Raw genomic sequence first — 17,233 nt, 5'->3', positions numbered from 1 at the left:
CAAGACAAATCCCTTAAACTAATATATTAATTAACTAGATTAATACACTAGTATCCTTAAAATGATTCTAATAATATTCTTATTACTACACTAGTAATCTAATATTGTATTTAGAATTTATGATGAACAATTCTATATAATAACATAAAAAGCCTACCTTGACCATCATATTGTGACACGTGGCAGTCTTCGAATCTTTTGGAATGATGTGTTTTGTAGCATTTGTGTAATCCTATATTTAATTATGCGGCATAATCATTACTACTTTTATGTTTCAAGTCCCTAACTCTTCAAATTTCTTGTTATTTATCAATAATTGATTCATATTTCCAAAACATTAAACGTATTGTCCACAAATTTTTAAGTGAAATAATGGGTGGAGTTAAAGCATGGCCCAAACGAAGAGCCATATATACAATAAAATAAAAATGCTAGATTGAGTAGTTAATAGAACGATACATGGCGGAACACAATTACATGGTAAATTAAAAAATAAAAATAAAAATAAACAAATTAAAATTAGAACACAAAAAGACAAAGTAGTAGTCACCCATCTTATGTAAACTTTCATCTCCCTAGCATTACTTCACCCCATAATCACAATATTTATCTCTCTTTAATGCAGAACTTTCATATTCTGCTATTATGAAAATTCAACAAATTTTATGTATAAAAGGAGATCAATTGATAAGAACTCTAGCATATTCTTAACAAAAAAATTGATCGTTAAATTTCTCCTTTTTATGATTTACTCCATTTTCATTACTAAAATATTTAATTCATATATTCTATTAGATTTTTCAAAACTTTCCGTTGAAGAGATAAGAGGAAAAATAGAAGAAAATAGAATGACAAGCATTTTTATTGTAAAGTTTGTTTTTGGCATGTTGAATGTTGATTAAGTGATTTGATATCGTCGATGATCGAATATGACTATCTATTATGGTGGAGGGAGGTCAAGCTTTGGTGAACAAACTCTAGTATCTTAACCAAATTATAATTTTAGTTTTTTAGTCTCACATCTTTAATATTGATAGAATGTTTTTGAGAAAATTTTAATGTATTCATAATTGATAATGTGTAGTGAATTTGTTTGGATTGTATTAAAGTACAATAGATTACAAATGTATCGACCAAAGCAAGTTTAGTGTAATTCATAAGTACAATATTCTCTTATATTTTAACGAGGTCGGTTAAAAGGGTAGCATGTCTTTTAATTTCGAATTTTTAACGTGGGAATTTTCATGAATATCTATATGATTTTATTTATTATGCCTATCCTATTTAATTTTTTTCATAAACGCTTAAGAGAAAATAAGTGAAAAATATTGTAATGATTAAATATCATTAATTATTTCCAAACTTATAACTATGGTAATACTTTTTTTTTGAAGGGGACAACTATGGTAATACTACTTACTACTTTCATGATATTATCATTTTAATAAAGTTGTAAATTAAGAAAAGTATTATACAGATGTTGAGCAAAAACGATATCACTCATCTACAACAGTCAAATGAGAATAATAGAAACATGATTCAATAACCTTTAAAGAAGAGTTAGAGAAATTCCCGTGATTTTCACGGGAAATTAAACTAGTTATAAGGTTGCTAAACCATTGTAGAGAGAGTTGTGAGAGAAGGAGAGAAATGCATGTAGAATGAATAATGAATAATGATAGAGTAAATAAGAGAACAAATTCTCTTAACAAAGAGTAGGACAACCGGTGGAGGTCAAGGGGTAGATACCAAAATATGGTATCTTCTTTTCCTTTTACTCTTCTCAATATTTTAGGTGTGTAAGAGGCTAGAAGGTGTAGGTGAAATTATTTAAATTTTATCACATAAAATAATATCACCCACAAACACCTTCCACCTCCATTATTTCGGTCCATATGTATAAAATAGACTACCATTTTATTTTGTTAATTTGTTATTTGTTACACAATATGTCACATGTAGTGTGTTACATGTTATTAATTAATTTAATGCATATTTATCAAATAAATATCATTTTATACATTAATTAAATTATATATAATAAATTGACTAGTGATACTTGATCACATAAATAAAATGGGTCATTTAATTATAATTCACAACATATTGTAATTATAATTAACCATTCATTCTTATCTCAATTGTTTCACAAACAATAATCAATTTTAGCAATAAAGTATTTCAATTACTTTAACAAATCTTATTTAATCAAATTACAATAAGATATAAATAATCTCTCTCACAATTGAATTGTTCAATTTTAAAGAATTGATTAACTTGTATCGTTATACAATTAATCAATTTGTCTATTAAGGGAATTGTCCTTTAGGTGTGACCTTAGGGATCAACTGATCACCACCGTCAAACGATAGTAATGTCAAACTCTAGTTAGCCAATCATTACTGATTAATGTTGATCAGTTGACTATATAAATGAATCATCCCTTACGTATTCTTAAATTGAGATTTAAACATGTGATCGCACTATTGTTGAGGACACATACTCCAACAGATAGCGATGATGACAAGCCTATGGAAGAAGCTTATGCGAAGCATGTGTCTTGCAATGACTCATGGAATGAAGAAGAGGAATGGAGTTGTGACATTGCCTCACATGAGGAGCCCATCCTTGAGAAGTTTGAGGTATGCTTGCGTGGAGAAGATGAATGTCTCTTTCCTATTGACTATGAAGACCTTTTCTCACCCACCATGGAACCTATGATTGTTGGGTATGATATGGTAAACCTTGTATAAGAGGTTAAATTGTCATACAAAAGGTACTTGGCGGGGAAGCTCAAGAACAAAGCTATGAATGAGCTTACTTGTGGAGACTTGGCACCCACAATCTCAATTCCTAAGCTACCCCGTCATCAATACTATGAGGATTCTCCTTCTATTCTTGAAGGATTGATAAATCGAAATGCTGTCATCATCTCCATATTTGAGGGGGACGAGAGAGAATGGAAGCCTTCCGATGACAAGAATTTTAAGCTTACTAGTTTGGAGAGACAAGAAGGCTATGGTAAAAAGGCCAAAGTGAAGGGGAGAAATTTCAATGAGAAGCCCCTTGTGGAGGATTAGCTCTATTCTATTTCAAAATGGCCAAGGTCCTACTAGTGCTTATCTGAGGCTTATTTAAGAGCCTTTGATCGCCTACTAAGAGCATTAAACTCCATGGTTAATGAAATTTGTCATTTGACTTAGTTTGGTGGAGTCCTATATCAAACCTCCATTTGTAGCATACCTTTTTAAGCTTGCATTGATTGCATGAGAGATGAAAATGAGGGATCTCATATTTTGATTAAGCAACTTGATGGAAATTGATGAAAACGAGAATATAGAAAATGCAAAGAAATGAAGAAAATGGAGGATTCGGGTGTTGGGTCAAAAATTGCATCAATCCGTTGGGATCGAGACCAACTTGCGCGAGTTGAAACCAAAGGAAAGAAAAAAATTCTTCCTGTCTGAGAATCCGGGCGAGTTCTGGAGAAAACACGCGTCTTGAAGCTTCAATCTGAATTCTATCTGTCATGTTTGTGTTGCTGTGTTTTTTTTAGTATGGGTTTGAACTTCGGGGACGAGATTCATTTTTAAGGAGGGAAGACTGTAATACTACGATTTTCTGTACTGTTGGGTACTCTATCGAGTAAGGCTTACTCCATCGAGTAAGTGAGTTTTGGTTACGAAACAGTGTATTGTCTTATGGGTACTTGATCGAGTAGGTGTCACTCGATCAAGTAGGGGGCGCTCGATCGAGTAATTGACTTACTCGATTGTGTAAGTCGGTTTATACGGGTTATTTTGCCGGGTTTTGATAGCAACGTGAGAATGTTATATAAAGTAATTTTTACCAGTTATTTTTACTTTTTCACTTATTCTAAATATTTTACACAAAAGAAAAGTTACGTAGCATTCCCTTCTCTCATTGCTATCAAATTCTAAGGGCTAGAGTCGTCGGATCGTTGAGTTCTTTATACCGTTGAGACTGTCGCATCGTGGGTAAAATTCTAGTTTTATTTTTATGTCATTTCATTGATTTTTGTTGAACCCCTAATTGGGTATTTTTGGGGATTTGGGGTTATTGTGATTGTTAAATAGTAATTGTATGATTGTGTGATTATAGGAGGTGATTTAGTAAAAGAACGGTTTTGATTATCTGATTGTGACGATCTTGGTGATTTCTTTTCCAAGTAGGGTTTCCCTACTCGGTTATTGATTACATTGTATTTGATGGTTGATTGTGGATGGTTGTTAACATTGTTGATCTATATCATATTGGTATTGGTAATTAGTAATTTTTGTTGTATAGTTGGTTGGTTGTAATTTTCTGTGGTTCGCGAGGTGTGTCCTCGGCTAAGTGGAGTCACTTGAGGGAGTGGCTTCAGGCCCTTGATTCGCCCCTTGTTGTTCTCGTCACAAGGGGATGTGTACATTAAGGAACTTAGGTTTTCGCTCGGTGCTGATGAGCGGGGCTTAGGTGGGAACGACTGCGGTCCCCCACTGGCGGTGAGGATTACTGGTTGCGGCCGTAATCTGGCAAGGCTAGACCTTCAGGCTAGTTAGGTGTTTGGAGGTGTGACGGAGTTGGGTGATTGTGTGTAGTATTGTTATTGCTTTATCTTATATTGTGTAATAAGTAACTGACCTCGTTTAATTGTTTTAAAAACTGTGGTGATCCATTCGGGGATGATGAGCAGATCTTTAGCAGGTATGAGATGGACGCGCATGGGATAGCTGGGATTGAGTCACCACGTGTCACTATAGTCTTCTTCTGTGTCGTTGAACTTATATTTCCTTTTAGTTGGTTTTGTTATTTTGGAACAGTTGTATTTCTTTACAGTTTTGGGATGTTGGTTATGTAATCGCTAAACTTAATTATCTAAAGTATGTTCTTTTATGGTCAATTTGATGTACATTACCTCGAGTAACCGAGATAGTAGCTCTTTCATGCATTAGGTGGTCTTGGTAAGGCACCTTGGTGTATGGGGATGTTACACAAATGGCCAAATCGTCCCATATGTGGACATTCAACCCATGATTGCCGAGAACTCGATCCTTAAACAACTACAAAAGGCGAAGGCCGAAATTTCAATTTGGCAACTAATCGCTACATCCTTCGAACATCAGCAGGCTTTGCTACAAGCCTTGGGAAAGTTGACAGTTCCCTCTTCCTCCTCCCTTGAAGAAGTGGTAGCACAAATGACCAAGGATGTCCCTGGCCTGAACAACCCGGTCATCTTGTCCGACGATGATATCCCTCCGTTCGAAGACAACCATAACCTAGCCCCATACATCACTGTACAGTGCCTCAAGAAGAACGTACCTATGGTCCTAGTGGATGACAGATATGCAGTCAACGTCATTCCCCTCAATACGGCTCATTAACTGGGTATCAAAGAAGTTGACTTGGTTCCGATTAATCAAGGAATGCGCGCTTATGACCGCACTTGTCGTAAAGTCGCGAGGCTTATCATCTTGACCATTACAACTGGATCCCTGTAAAGACAAGCCATGTTTTAGGTGGTCGATATCAACACCTCTTTCAATATGCTTTACGGGACGCCCCTGGATTTACGCTGCCAAGGCTGTCACTTCAACCCTTCATTATAAAATCAGGGTCCCTTTCAACAGGAAAACAATCACAATTCCTGCATCGCCGATCAAGGCTATCATGAAGAAGGGAATAGCCTCTCAGGTCATTGAAGAGGCTGATAGTGAAATGTGGGGATTCCAAGCTGTGAACGCCCTAAGCGATGAATCAACCTCCTTTGATTATGACCCGTTCCCGAACCTCACAGTCAACCGCATTTTGATGCGCCAGTGTTATTTCCTGGGCATACCTCTCAATCCACTGAAGAGCACCTTACCTCCTATAAAACAGGCCAAGGTCCCCAACATCCCCTTCGGGCTAGGCTATGAGCCGACCAATAAAGACATTGACACGGCTGTCGCAACCCTATCAAAAATAAAACCAACAGGCTCTAACTAATACAGCAGAGGCAAGTCGGGTATCGTATCCAGAGGGAGGCGGTCACTCTTTACTCGTTACTCTGTCTGCCTAAGGTCACAAAACGGGAGGTTTAAGTCGTTTAATCTAAACTAATAAAAGAATTAAAAGTAGTAAGAGAGATAAATATATGGTCAAGGGAGAGAAGAAAGTGCTGGGATTGTCGGTTTACCATGGTTTCTAGGAATGCAAAACTAGAGTCAAAGATCAGCATAAATTCGGTCTGCAGGGTAGTGAAAAGGTCCTCTCGGCTAGCTATTCGCCCTAAAACATTACTAAATTAGCTTTCACCCTCTTTAGAATGCCCTAATGTTCATTGAAGGTCTTACCCCTTACAATCTCTCGATCCAGGTCAAGGTGTACCAAAGTTAATCAGCTAAATGCGTCGACTCAAGTAGCTAATAATAGTTAATTGCAATGAGTAACAACACAAACCAAATTTAGCCAAACCTAATAATCTAATCTCAATCTCCCTAATCACCATGGCTCCCCTATACCCTAGCACAAGGGATCTAGATACGAATAATAATGAATAAAGCAATAAAGGGAGATAAAGAAAAAACAAACATGGTAAAAAGATGCAAGCAAAAGAGAAATAACATAAAAGAGAGTAGAAATTACAAAGAATGAGTTCCGGAAATAAAGAGTAGTGTAACGTAGAACAGAAATAATGAGCAGAGGAAAAGTCGAATGAAAGATCATAAAACCTAATTAAGTCTCTCCTATTTATAGGAGAGATATTTATTTTCCTAAAATACGATGACAAGATATTAAAATCTTGCATCAGATAAAAAAGGACTCGATCGAGCACTTTCATATCACTCAATCGGAAAAATCCAAGATAAAACATGTCGATCGAGTACTTTTGTTACTCGATCGAGGACCTCCAATTAAGCACCTCTCGATCGAGTAGATTGGGTAGTCGATCGAGTAGATTAATCTCTCGATCGAGCGATGTTCAGCGAGAATTCCTACTTCGCGCACTGAATTTCAAACGGACACTATTTGTTCGTTACTTAGGCAAACAGAGCGTTTTAGGTGGCGTTAGAAAGGTAACAGGACAAGCTTTCATCTCCAATTGGAATCACTTGAATAGCAGTTGTAGAACTTGAGATATGGCTCTTCAAAATAGGCAATAGTAATTTGAAGCTCTTCCTTTGCTCGCCTAGCTACCTTACTTCTATGCGCATCTCAAAATAGTAGTTTCCTAGCTCCAACTCAACTCATCTCCTAAATGCATGCATAGGGACATGTTTTAGGCTTGATTACACTCCTCTCCGGTTCATACCGGCAAATAATACAAGAGAAACCAAAGTATATAAGTTGGGGGACATTTGTAGCTAAACACTACTAAATATGCACAGAAATGCGTGCAAATACGGTACAAAAAGTCTATATAAAATGCGCGCATCAAACTTCCCCAAACCAAACATTTGCTTGTCCCCAAGCAAACTGGAAGCGAATCAAAACAAGCGAACTCGATCGAGGACAGAAAGCACTAGATCGAGTAAAAAGAGCCGCAAAAGTGCTCGATCGGGAAAGTGAATACTCGATCGAGAAGCCCGCTAGAAACAACCTACATAACTAACATAACAAATCCAAATGTTCCAGTCTATCGTCTGAAAACCAATTATTACACGCAACAAAAACTGAAATATTTGAAAAGCAACTAAAAAGCTTAAACTCCGGGTTACCTCCTGGTCAGCGCTAGTTTCAGATAGGTCCCAGCTCGGCCTTCTTCTCTTCATCCACCAACAAAAATTAATGGCCCATAACAAGGCTTCTGGTTAAATGAGGTCCCTTCAGCATCCATGACTTTCACCTTCGGTCGCCACAGCATAACATCGGAAGAACAACGACTCTTTACAGCATCAACTACGTCGCGTCTTCTCTTAGCCATATCCCACGCCCTCCTATTATGTGGGATGGAATATTCAAATCCTCCTTCCGTGTCTTCTAACCTGTCAAGACCTGTATAAGAAGAAACAAGACGATATTCTTCCAACTTGCTCCCAAACTGGGACAAAGGCGTCAAATCAGCAGTAGTATATGATTTAACATAAGGAATAAAGGAATCCCATTGAGTGAAATAGAAGGAATAGCATTACCTCCAATTTGACAGGATTGATCTTGAATTACCTTCTTATCGTCATCCGGAATAGGCCTGAATGACGAGTCAACACTATTCACAGCTGAATCATTCGATCGAGTATGCAAAGTGCTCGGTCGAAGGGTTTCTTTCTCAAAACTACTCGATCGAACAATTTCATTAGTTCGATCGAGGCCTTCCTCGTAAAAAACGTTTGATCGAATGGTGTAATCTGTTCGATCGAATTTTTGTTGTAGTAATCTTCGAATTCCGATTCATACATTATTAGGATCATAAACCCCTATTAGACTCATCTAATTCATTTTTATAAATTACTCATAATTTATGTCATGTGGATCTACTTGCATGCAAGATGTTTTAAATCAAAATAACGAGTAAAACGATTTTTCTTACATTTCATATGGACCGAAATTTAGGGCACTAGATTTGGACTCCTTCCAAATCTAGATCTTGAGCTTACTACATTAGGATGATCCTCCATAAACTCAAACTTTCAAATTAGAAAGTCTCCACTTGATTGCACCCAAGAATATCCTATAACACTAATAATATAACTAACTAGGTAATATATATTAGTACCTTAAATATTAAATCTAATATTAATTTTATTACTGCCATAGTAAGTTAGATGCAAATATTAGATTTTGAACATATTTTATGAACATAAACTATTTATGTGAGAAGGAGAAAGTGAGAGCATAAGAGTTTTTCCATATATTAAAAATAAGAACTCATCTCATAATAAAAGGGGAGGGGGTTCCGTTTTTGGCCCTTGGGAAGGGTAAGCCTACTCTTGGTTTTTGTCTTTTCAAAACATTAGGGTAGGTTGACTGGAATAGATGTGATGATTATGTCTATCCCATAAAAATAACCAACTTCCCAAACTCCTAACACACTACCCATAAAACCGACTCCCACACTTAAAATGGACTCCATTTTATTTTTGTCATTTGTCATTTATAATATGTTGTGACATGTGACATGTAACATGTCATTAGTAATATAAAGTCATATTTACTAATTAAATATCATTATATATCAAATAAATTACAATTAAAAAATTAAAAAGTAATTCACAATTACATGTATATAAAATGGTTCACAAGTCTAGTTATTATAATCTACAACATTTTGTAATTATGATTAACTAATTACTCGTATCTCAAATGTTTCATAAACATTAATCAATTTTAGTAATATAACATATTAATTACTAAATTGAATCTTATTTAATCAAATTACAATAAGATATATAACTCTCGCTCATTGATAAAATTTATACTATTTAACGATTAATTAATCTGTATCGACATACAATTAATTAACTTATCTAATAAGGGAATTGCCCTATAGGTGTGACCTTAAGGGATCAACTGATCACCACCGTCAAACGACAGTAATGTCAAATTCTAGTCAGCCAATCGTTACTGATTAATGTTGATCAGTTGATAATATATTGAATCATCCCTTTTGTATTCTTGTTATGAGATTTAATTTGTGATCGCACTATTATTGAGAACACATAATCCAACATACATATCGTCAATAGGCAATTCTGATTGTCTAGAATCCTACTCGGTAGCTAATTGAGCAATTTGAGATTCAACTAGCTTGAAATGAGCCTCTCTAGACTTATCAGATTCTTGCACTTGAAGTGCAAGTGCCTTCACCAAAGACTTCAATTCAGCAATCTCTTCATTCTTTTTAGTAGGAGGAAGAGTTTGTTGTTGCGGCGGCTAGATAAATGGAGACTTTTGATAGCCTCGTTGCTGAAATGGATGTGGCGACACATATGTAAAGGAATGACTAGCTTGTCTATGCTGCCTAAACGCATAGACTTCGTTATTCTCTGCCAAACAAATAACAGCATTATGCCCCGCAGCACCACATCTCTCACAGTAGAACACCTGTTGCGCCATGGGATGGAACATAGGTGAAGATCAAAGGTACTCAAGCCTTCCCTTTGATGATCTTCTCCCAATAATCCTGTTCAGCTAGACCTGTAGGACCTATAAAAACAACACTAGAGAAGAAGATAAGAACTGCCTCAAGGAATAAATTCCTTGAGGCTAGAGACAGAGAAAAATAAAACAAGCAGATGAAATAGTTACCTCCCTGGGAACGGCGCCAAACTTTGACACGGCTGTCGTAACCCTATCAAAAATAAAACAAACAGGCTCTAACTAATGCAGCAGAGGCAAGTCGGGTATCGTATCCACAGGGAGGCAGTCACTATCTACTCGTTATTCAGTCTGCCTAAGTCCACAAAACGGGGGGTTTGAGTCGTTTAATCTAAACTAATAATAGAATTAAAAGCAGTATGAGAGATAAAGATGTGGTCAAGGGAGAGAAGAAAGTGCTAGGATTGTCGGTTCACCATGGTTTCCTAGGAATGCAAAAGTAGAGTAAAAGATCGACATAAATTCGGTCTGCAGGGTAGTGAAATGGTCCCCTCGGTCCGCTATTCGTCCTAAAACATTACTTACTTAGCTTTCACCCTCATTAGAATGCCTTAATGTTCATTACAGGTCTTACCCCTTCCAATCTCTCGATCCAGGTCAAGGTGTACCAAAGTTAATCAGCTAAATGTGTCGACTCAAGCAGCTAACTACAGTTAATTGCAGTGATTAACAACTCAAACCAAATTTAGCCAAACCTAATCATCTAATCTCAATCTCCCTAATCACCATGGCTCCCCTATACCCCAGCACAAGGGATCTAGCTACGCATAATAGTGAATAAAGAAATAAAGAGAGATAAAGCAAGAACAAACATGGTAAAAAGATGTAAGCAAAAGAGAAATAAAATAAAAGAGAGAAAGGAAATTACAAAGAATGAGTTCCGAAAATAAAGAGCAGTATAACGTCGAACAGAAATAATGAGCAGAGGAAAAGTCGAATGAAAGATCATAAAACCTAAATAAGTCTCTGTCATTTATAGGAGAGATATTTATTTTCCTAAGACACGATGACAAGATATTAAAATCTTGCGTCAGATAGAATAGTACTCGATCGAGCACTTTCATATCACTCGATCGAACAAATCCAAGCTAAAACCTCTCGATCGAGTATTTTTGTTACTCGATCGAGGACCTCCAATTAAGAACCTCTCGATCAAGTAGATTGGGTAGTCGATCGAGTAGATTAACCTCTCGATCGAGCAATATTCAACGAGTAATTCCTGCTTTGCGCACTGAATTTCAAACGGCCGCCATTTCTTCGTTACTTAGGCAAACAGAGCGTTTTCAGTGGAGTTGGAAAGCTAACAGGACATAATTTCATCTCCAATTAGAATCAATTGAAAAAAAGATGTATAACTCGAGATATGGCTCTTCAAAGTAAACACTAGTAATTTGAAGCTCTTCCTTTGCTCTCCTAGCTACCTACCTTCTATGCGCATCTCAAAATAATTGTTTCCAAGCTCCGACTCAATTCATCTCCTAAATGCATGCATATGAATATGTTTAGGCTTGATTACACTCCTCTCCGGTTCATACTTGTAAATAATACAAGAGAAACCAAAGTAGACAATTCCGGGGATATTTGTAGCTAATCACTACTAAATATGCATATAAATGCGTGCAAATACGGTACAAAAAGTCTTTATAAAATGCACGCATCAGAAATCCAAGAAATGAATCTCCTAGTACGGAAGCGCAAAAAGAACGTAGTCATCCTCTGACCTTACCACTTGACCCTCAATGGATACTTCGTCCCCGAGGGAGAGTCTTAACTCTACAACGGCTTTCTCGAGCCAATCTACAACCCCGTAGCAAAGGTCAAATACCGGGGTGTAGAAGTCTTTCAAGACTTCTACTTCATCCCTGACAACACCAAAGTTGCATCAACCAAATCTAAATCGACCCCTTACCTGGATGGGCAAGCCGTGAGTCTCCTCTTCGGAGAAGACAACATCAAGCACCTCGTCTATGAGGACATCATCAACATTGCTCTTAAAGACAACTAGTTCGATCCTACTGCCTTAATCTCTGATGCTGACCGAGAGAAAGCTACTCTAGGCTAGAGGAAAACTGTCAAGTGGACCGATCGTCAGGGCCGCATTGTCAAGTTTACAACTGGAAAAGGCTCTATGTTCAAAAAGGGAAGTGAAGATGAGAAGGAGTCCGAGTCTGAGTCTGAATCAGAGTGTGTCTAGATCCTAGAACTTCTAATGTCCCAATCAATGTCCCATTTCTATTATTTATCACTAACATGTGGCTGCCTCAGAGGCTGAGTCAGCTACGATTATCCCCACTCCCGCATGCTAGCGACCTGGAGCTTGTTCCAGGGCCCACCTCCTCTACTATGTCGCCTATGACTGCCCATGAGATTTATGTCCTATCCGAGCTTTTCGCTCAGGTCGACTTAATGAACGCTAAGTTTGCTTACGACTCCTCTCCATTTAACTACAATGCAATTCTAAACGAATATAAGGAATTTAACTTGAGTGACTACCCACCTCACCTAGCCAAAGAACTTGACAAACGAGAGGATATGATACCCATCTTTGAGGAAACCTAATCTATCAACGTAGGGACCGACAACACACATAAAGAACTTAGGATAAGGACCACCCTTAACCCCTCGGAAAGACAGCAGTTCATCGACCTCCTACACGAATACAAGGACGTATTTGTATGGCTCTACAAAGACATGCCTGGGATCGACAGGGAGATTAGAGAGCATAGGATATCATCTAAACACGGGGTAAGGCCATAAAACAGAAGCTGCGCTGTATGCGCCCCGAATAGGCCTTGAAAATCAAGAAAGAGGTAGATAAACAGTTCAAAGCCGGATTCATCAAAGTATCCGAATACTCTAAATAGGTGGCCAACATTGTCCCCAAACCCAAGAAAGACGGGAGAATTCGGGTCTGCGTCGACTTTAGGGACCTGAAAAAAGCAAGTCCAAAAGACGACTTTCCTCTACCACATGTTTACATCTTGGTAGACAATACCGCCGAGAACATCCTTTTAGCATTCATGGACGGGTATTGATGCGTGCATTTAATACAGACTTATGGTACCATATTTGCACGCATCTCTATGCATTTTGTATAGTGTTTAGCTACAAATGTCCCCCGAATTGTCTAATTTGGTTTCTCTTGTATTATTTGCAGGTATGAGCCGGAGAGGAGCATAATCAAGCCTAAAACATGTCCCTATGCATGAATTTAGAAGATTAGTTGATTTGGAGCTTGGAGACTACTATTTTGAGATGCGCAAAGGAGTAAGATAGCTAGGCGAGCAAAGGATGAACATTAAATTACTAGTGCCTACTTTGAAGAGCTATATATCGAGTTATACAACCTATTTTTAAGTGATTCTAATTGGATATGAAACCTTGTCCTCTTATATTTTTAATGCCACCGGAAACACTCTATTTGCCCAAGTAACGAAGAAATGGCAGCCATTTGAAGTTCAGTGCGCGAAGCAGAAATTGTGCGCTGGAAAGTTCTCGATCGAGAACTATCTTGATCGATCGAGCACTTGTTGTCTTTGATCGAATGGCCTCTTTTTGATAGTGTTAGATCGAGTACCTAAAGTCCTCGATCGAGAGGTTTTAGTCTGGATTTGTTCGATCGAGTGTTATGAAAGTGCTCGATCGAGTAACTTGCTATGGACACGGGCTTTTTACCTTAATTTCGTATTTTAGGTTTATTAATTGTCTCTCCTATAAATAGGAGAGACTTGATTACGTTTAGGTAACACTTCATATATCACTTTTCCTTTTCTTACTATTGAACGTTACGACTGTTCTCTACTTTTCCGGATCTTATTCTCTATAACTCTCTCTTTCTTTTATCCTTCTCTTTTGCTCGTCTCTTTATTATGTTTCTTTCTACTTTATCTCTCATTCTCATTCTATTTATGCATAGCTAATTCTTGAATGCTAGAATTAGGGGAGTCATAATAGTTAATCGATGATGCTTTAATTGGTTAGGAGATTTAATGTGAGAATTGTTCCATTAACAATTTAATTATAATCGTTTAGTTGAATGCATGCAACTGAATTAGTTAATTTGGTTAAGCTCAGACCTAGATCGGAAGATTGGAATGAATAGACCTGTTATGAGCAATAGACTACACTAGTGAGGGCGGAAGCTAAGCTAGTTGTATTTTAGGGCGGATAGCGGACCGGAAGGTCCTTTACCCTTCTCATATTAGATCGACTAACCTACCTTTAGATGCTTTGTGTAATACCATGATAACCCGACATCCTGGCATCTCTCTCTTTATTTTCTCTTTACCCTTGTTCGATTTAGTTTAGTTTATTCATACTCAAACCCCCAAATTGTGACCGTAGACAGACTAGAACTAACAAGTAGATAGTAACCGCCTCCCTGTGGAGATCGACCCTACTTCCACTAGCTTCTGTTAGTTGTTTTAGGTATTTATTTTTGGTACTAAATGACAGGTATTAGGTATGTTGGGTATAACCAGATCAAAATAGTTGAGGAAGACATGCACAAGACTGCATTTCACTTTAGCCTTGCAACAAACTGTCATCTTATTAGCCTTGTCATTTTTGCATATCTACGAGTTAATGTTTAAATTTAGCTGAACGAATAGACTTGACCTGATAATTTTGGCAAACTACTTATAATTTCTAAGATTTAGAGCCTTATAAACTGGTGTCACTTATGGTCGGTTTCATGTCGGATTGTGAGTAGTTACTCCTTGCATAACATGTTCATTAATTTGCACAAGTATGAAATTCAATTGCTTTTTGCCTACATACATTCGGGTTAGTGGTTGGTGTCACATGTAGGGAGGCGCTTACATATTCCTTTTCTTTCATTTTTACCCATTTAACTCCACATTTGCCTTTTGACCCTTAACTACATCCAAATTTAGCCTGCCTTATTAAGCTAGTTGATTGTTTTACGGTATTTTACGATTGATTCGAATTTGGTTTGTATTGTATTGTCGGGAGTTGGTAATTTATGGAGGAAGGAGGATGATGAAATTGAAAAAAAAAAGTTGAAAATGAAAAGACCAAAAGAGAAAAAAAAAACGTGAAGAAAAGAAAAAAAGAGAAAAGAATTCAAAAAAGGAAACCGTATGAGAATGAAAAAGAGTTCAATTGTTGACGGTTTTTACTCCTATGCATTATTTTTATCCTATGAGGAGTATCTATTTGTTTAGTGAGTTTGTGTGCCGAAATAGGGGCACTTGTGCTTATTACAAATGATTAAGGATCAGATATTTTTTAGTTTGGTTTTGATTAGGTTAGCTAGCTTGGCTATTAACCTCACATTTCCAGAAATATTTTGCCTTTTCTTACCCATTACCTCACATTCCCATACTTTTGTAAATCCTCGGCTGTGACAGGACCTTGTTTGGTTGGAATGTATGTACGGTAATTAGAATTGTCTATCATATTAGTTGCATGCATGTTTAAGTGGGTCGTAGTTTAGGTGAGCGACTATATTTATTCCTCTCTTACATTCATATGCTTACCCTTTGCTTCATGAGAAAAGAGTGACCCGTTATAGTCCATCATTAAAGGTCTTGCAAGGTCGACAGTTCAGCTCTATTATAAACATCATAGAACTCGTTTGCATTTGACAATTTTTGCTATAAGTGTTAGTTTGCTGCATTAAATTGGTTCAACAATGTAAACATGTGAAATCCAACAAGTGAAGCATACCAAGCCCAATCAAGTAAACTACACCGATCCAACTAAATTAACATAACTAGCCCGACTAATTTAACATAACGAATCCAATTAAGTGAACACTACAAGCCCAACATTTAAAGTATAAAGCATCCATTTTATGCAACAAGGTGAGCCCAAAATCAAAGAAGTAGTGAGCCCATCAATTTAAAAAGGGTGAGCCCAACAATTTAAACATGGCAAGTCTGACAAAATAATATGTAAAAGAACGATATCCGACAAATTGCGTTATATAAAACACGAGACACAAATTCAAATATTTCAAATAAACTAAACTAGCACCAAAACAATTCAAATCCACGACTCAAGGTGTCACCTTGGGCAGCTAACCACGGTCCGATAGCCCCCTACAACCACCATCCAAGCACCCCATAACGATTCACCTAACCACCACTAAACGGCGGCCAACAGCCTGTTAAACAGTCACTAAAACTGTGCCGACCAAGGCCGTGCCGAGACAACCCGCAAAAGTCGCCAGAACGGGACTCAACCAGGTCGTGACGACCACCACACCACCTCCCACGGCTGAAAGGGAACGGAGTACAGACAGTCCTAGCTTCAGCGCGGTATCCGTCTATCACGCATTCCAAAAATGACACCCAAACGGAGAATAAAACAGTCCAAATCGAGTCACGATTAAGATGGCATGGAAGACAAGTTTGAGACGGAAACAAAACGCAACTAGAACACGAATAATAACTGTTACACTCATTCTAACAATACTCGAAAACCATGTGAAACTGTCCACTAAAGCCGCATAAAACGAACCCATATCAAACGTCATTCTGAGACGGAGATTAACATACAAATGAGAAAAACACCAAGAATCAAACTTTATCAAACAAGCGCATATAAAATGACATATAAGATGGAGTTTCGACATTTTTGTCGAGTAACCTATCACTGTTACCTTAAACGCTCCTTATTCTTCGAATAAATGGTCCACAAGGCACGAGTCTCACTCCGGGTCTTCAGAAGCTAAAAAACAAGATAAAGAAGCTAAAATACGACACTTTTAAAGACGGCGAAGAATGAAATTACCACAAAAATGAGACTTTCTTACCTAGAAAGAAGGAGGAAGGAAAGAGGAAGAGAATGGTACAAAAATTAAGGAAAAAGGTTAAGAAATGTGGACGGAATCTGAGGTTGAAGGTGACGGAAGGAGGAAGGTGTTTTATGCGTGTATATAGACTTATTGTACCATATTTGCACGCATCTCTATGCATTTTGTGTAGTGTTTAGCTACAAATGTCCCCCGAATTGTCTACTTTGGTTTCTCTTGTATTATTTGTAGGTATGAACCGGAGAGGAGCATAATCAATCCTAAAACATGTCTTTATGCATGCATTTAGGAGATGAGTTGAGTCGGAGTTTGGAGACTACTATTTTGAGATGCGCAAAGGAGTAAGATAGCTAGGCGAGCAAAGGAAGAATATTA

At 37.4% G+C, this 17,233-nt stretch overlaps 1 long non-coding RNA gene across 1 annotated transcript in view; it reads right to left on the bottom strand.

The window, feature by feature from the left end:
• The window catches only part of LOC141609044 (uncharacterized), a 174,226-nt gene extending 157,446 nt beyond the window's left edge, over nucleotides 1-16,780 (bottom strand). Inside the window, exon 1 of the long non-coding RNA XR_012527160.1 lies at nucleotides 16,706-16,780. This is a non-coding gene — a long non-coding RNA (uncharacterized LOC141609044). The remainder of the gene's footprint in view (nucleotides 1-16,705) is intronic.
• Nucleotides 16,781-17,233: the final 453 nt, after the last annotated feature.

This window comes from Silene latifolia, chromosome 10 (assembly GCF_048544455.1).
Source record: "Silene latifolia isolate original U9 population chromosome 10, ASM4854445v1, whole genome shotgun sequence".
Taxonomy (NCBI): domain Eukaryota; kingdom Viridiplantae; phylum Streptophyta; class Magnoliopsida; order Caryophyllales; family Caryophyllaceae; genus Silene; species Silene latifolia.
This window is presented reverse-complemented; position numbering and strand designations above follow the sequence as displayed.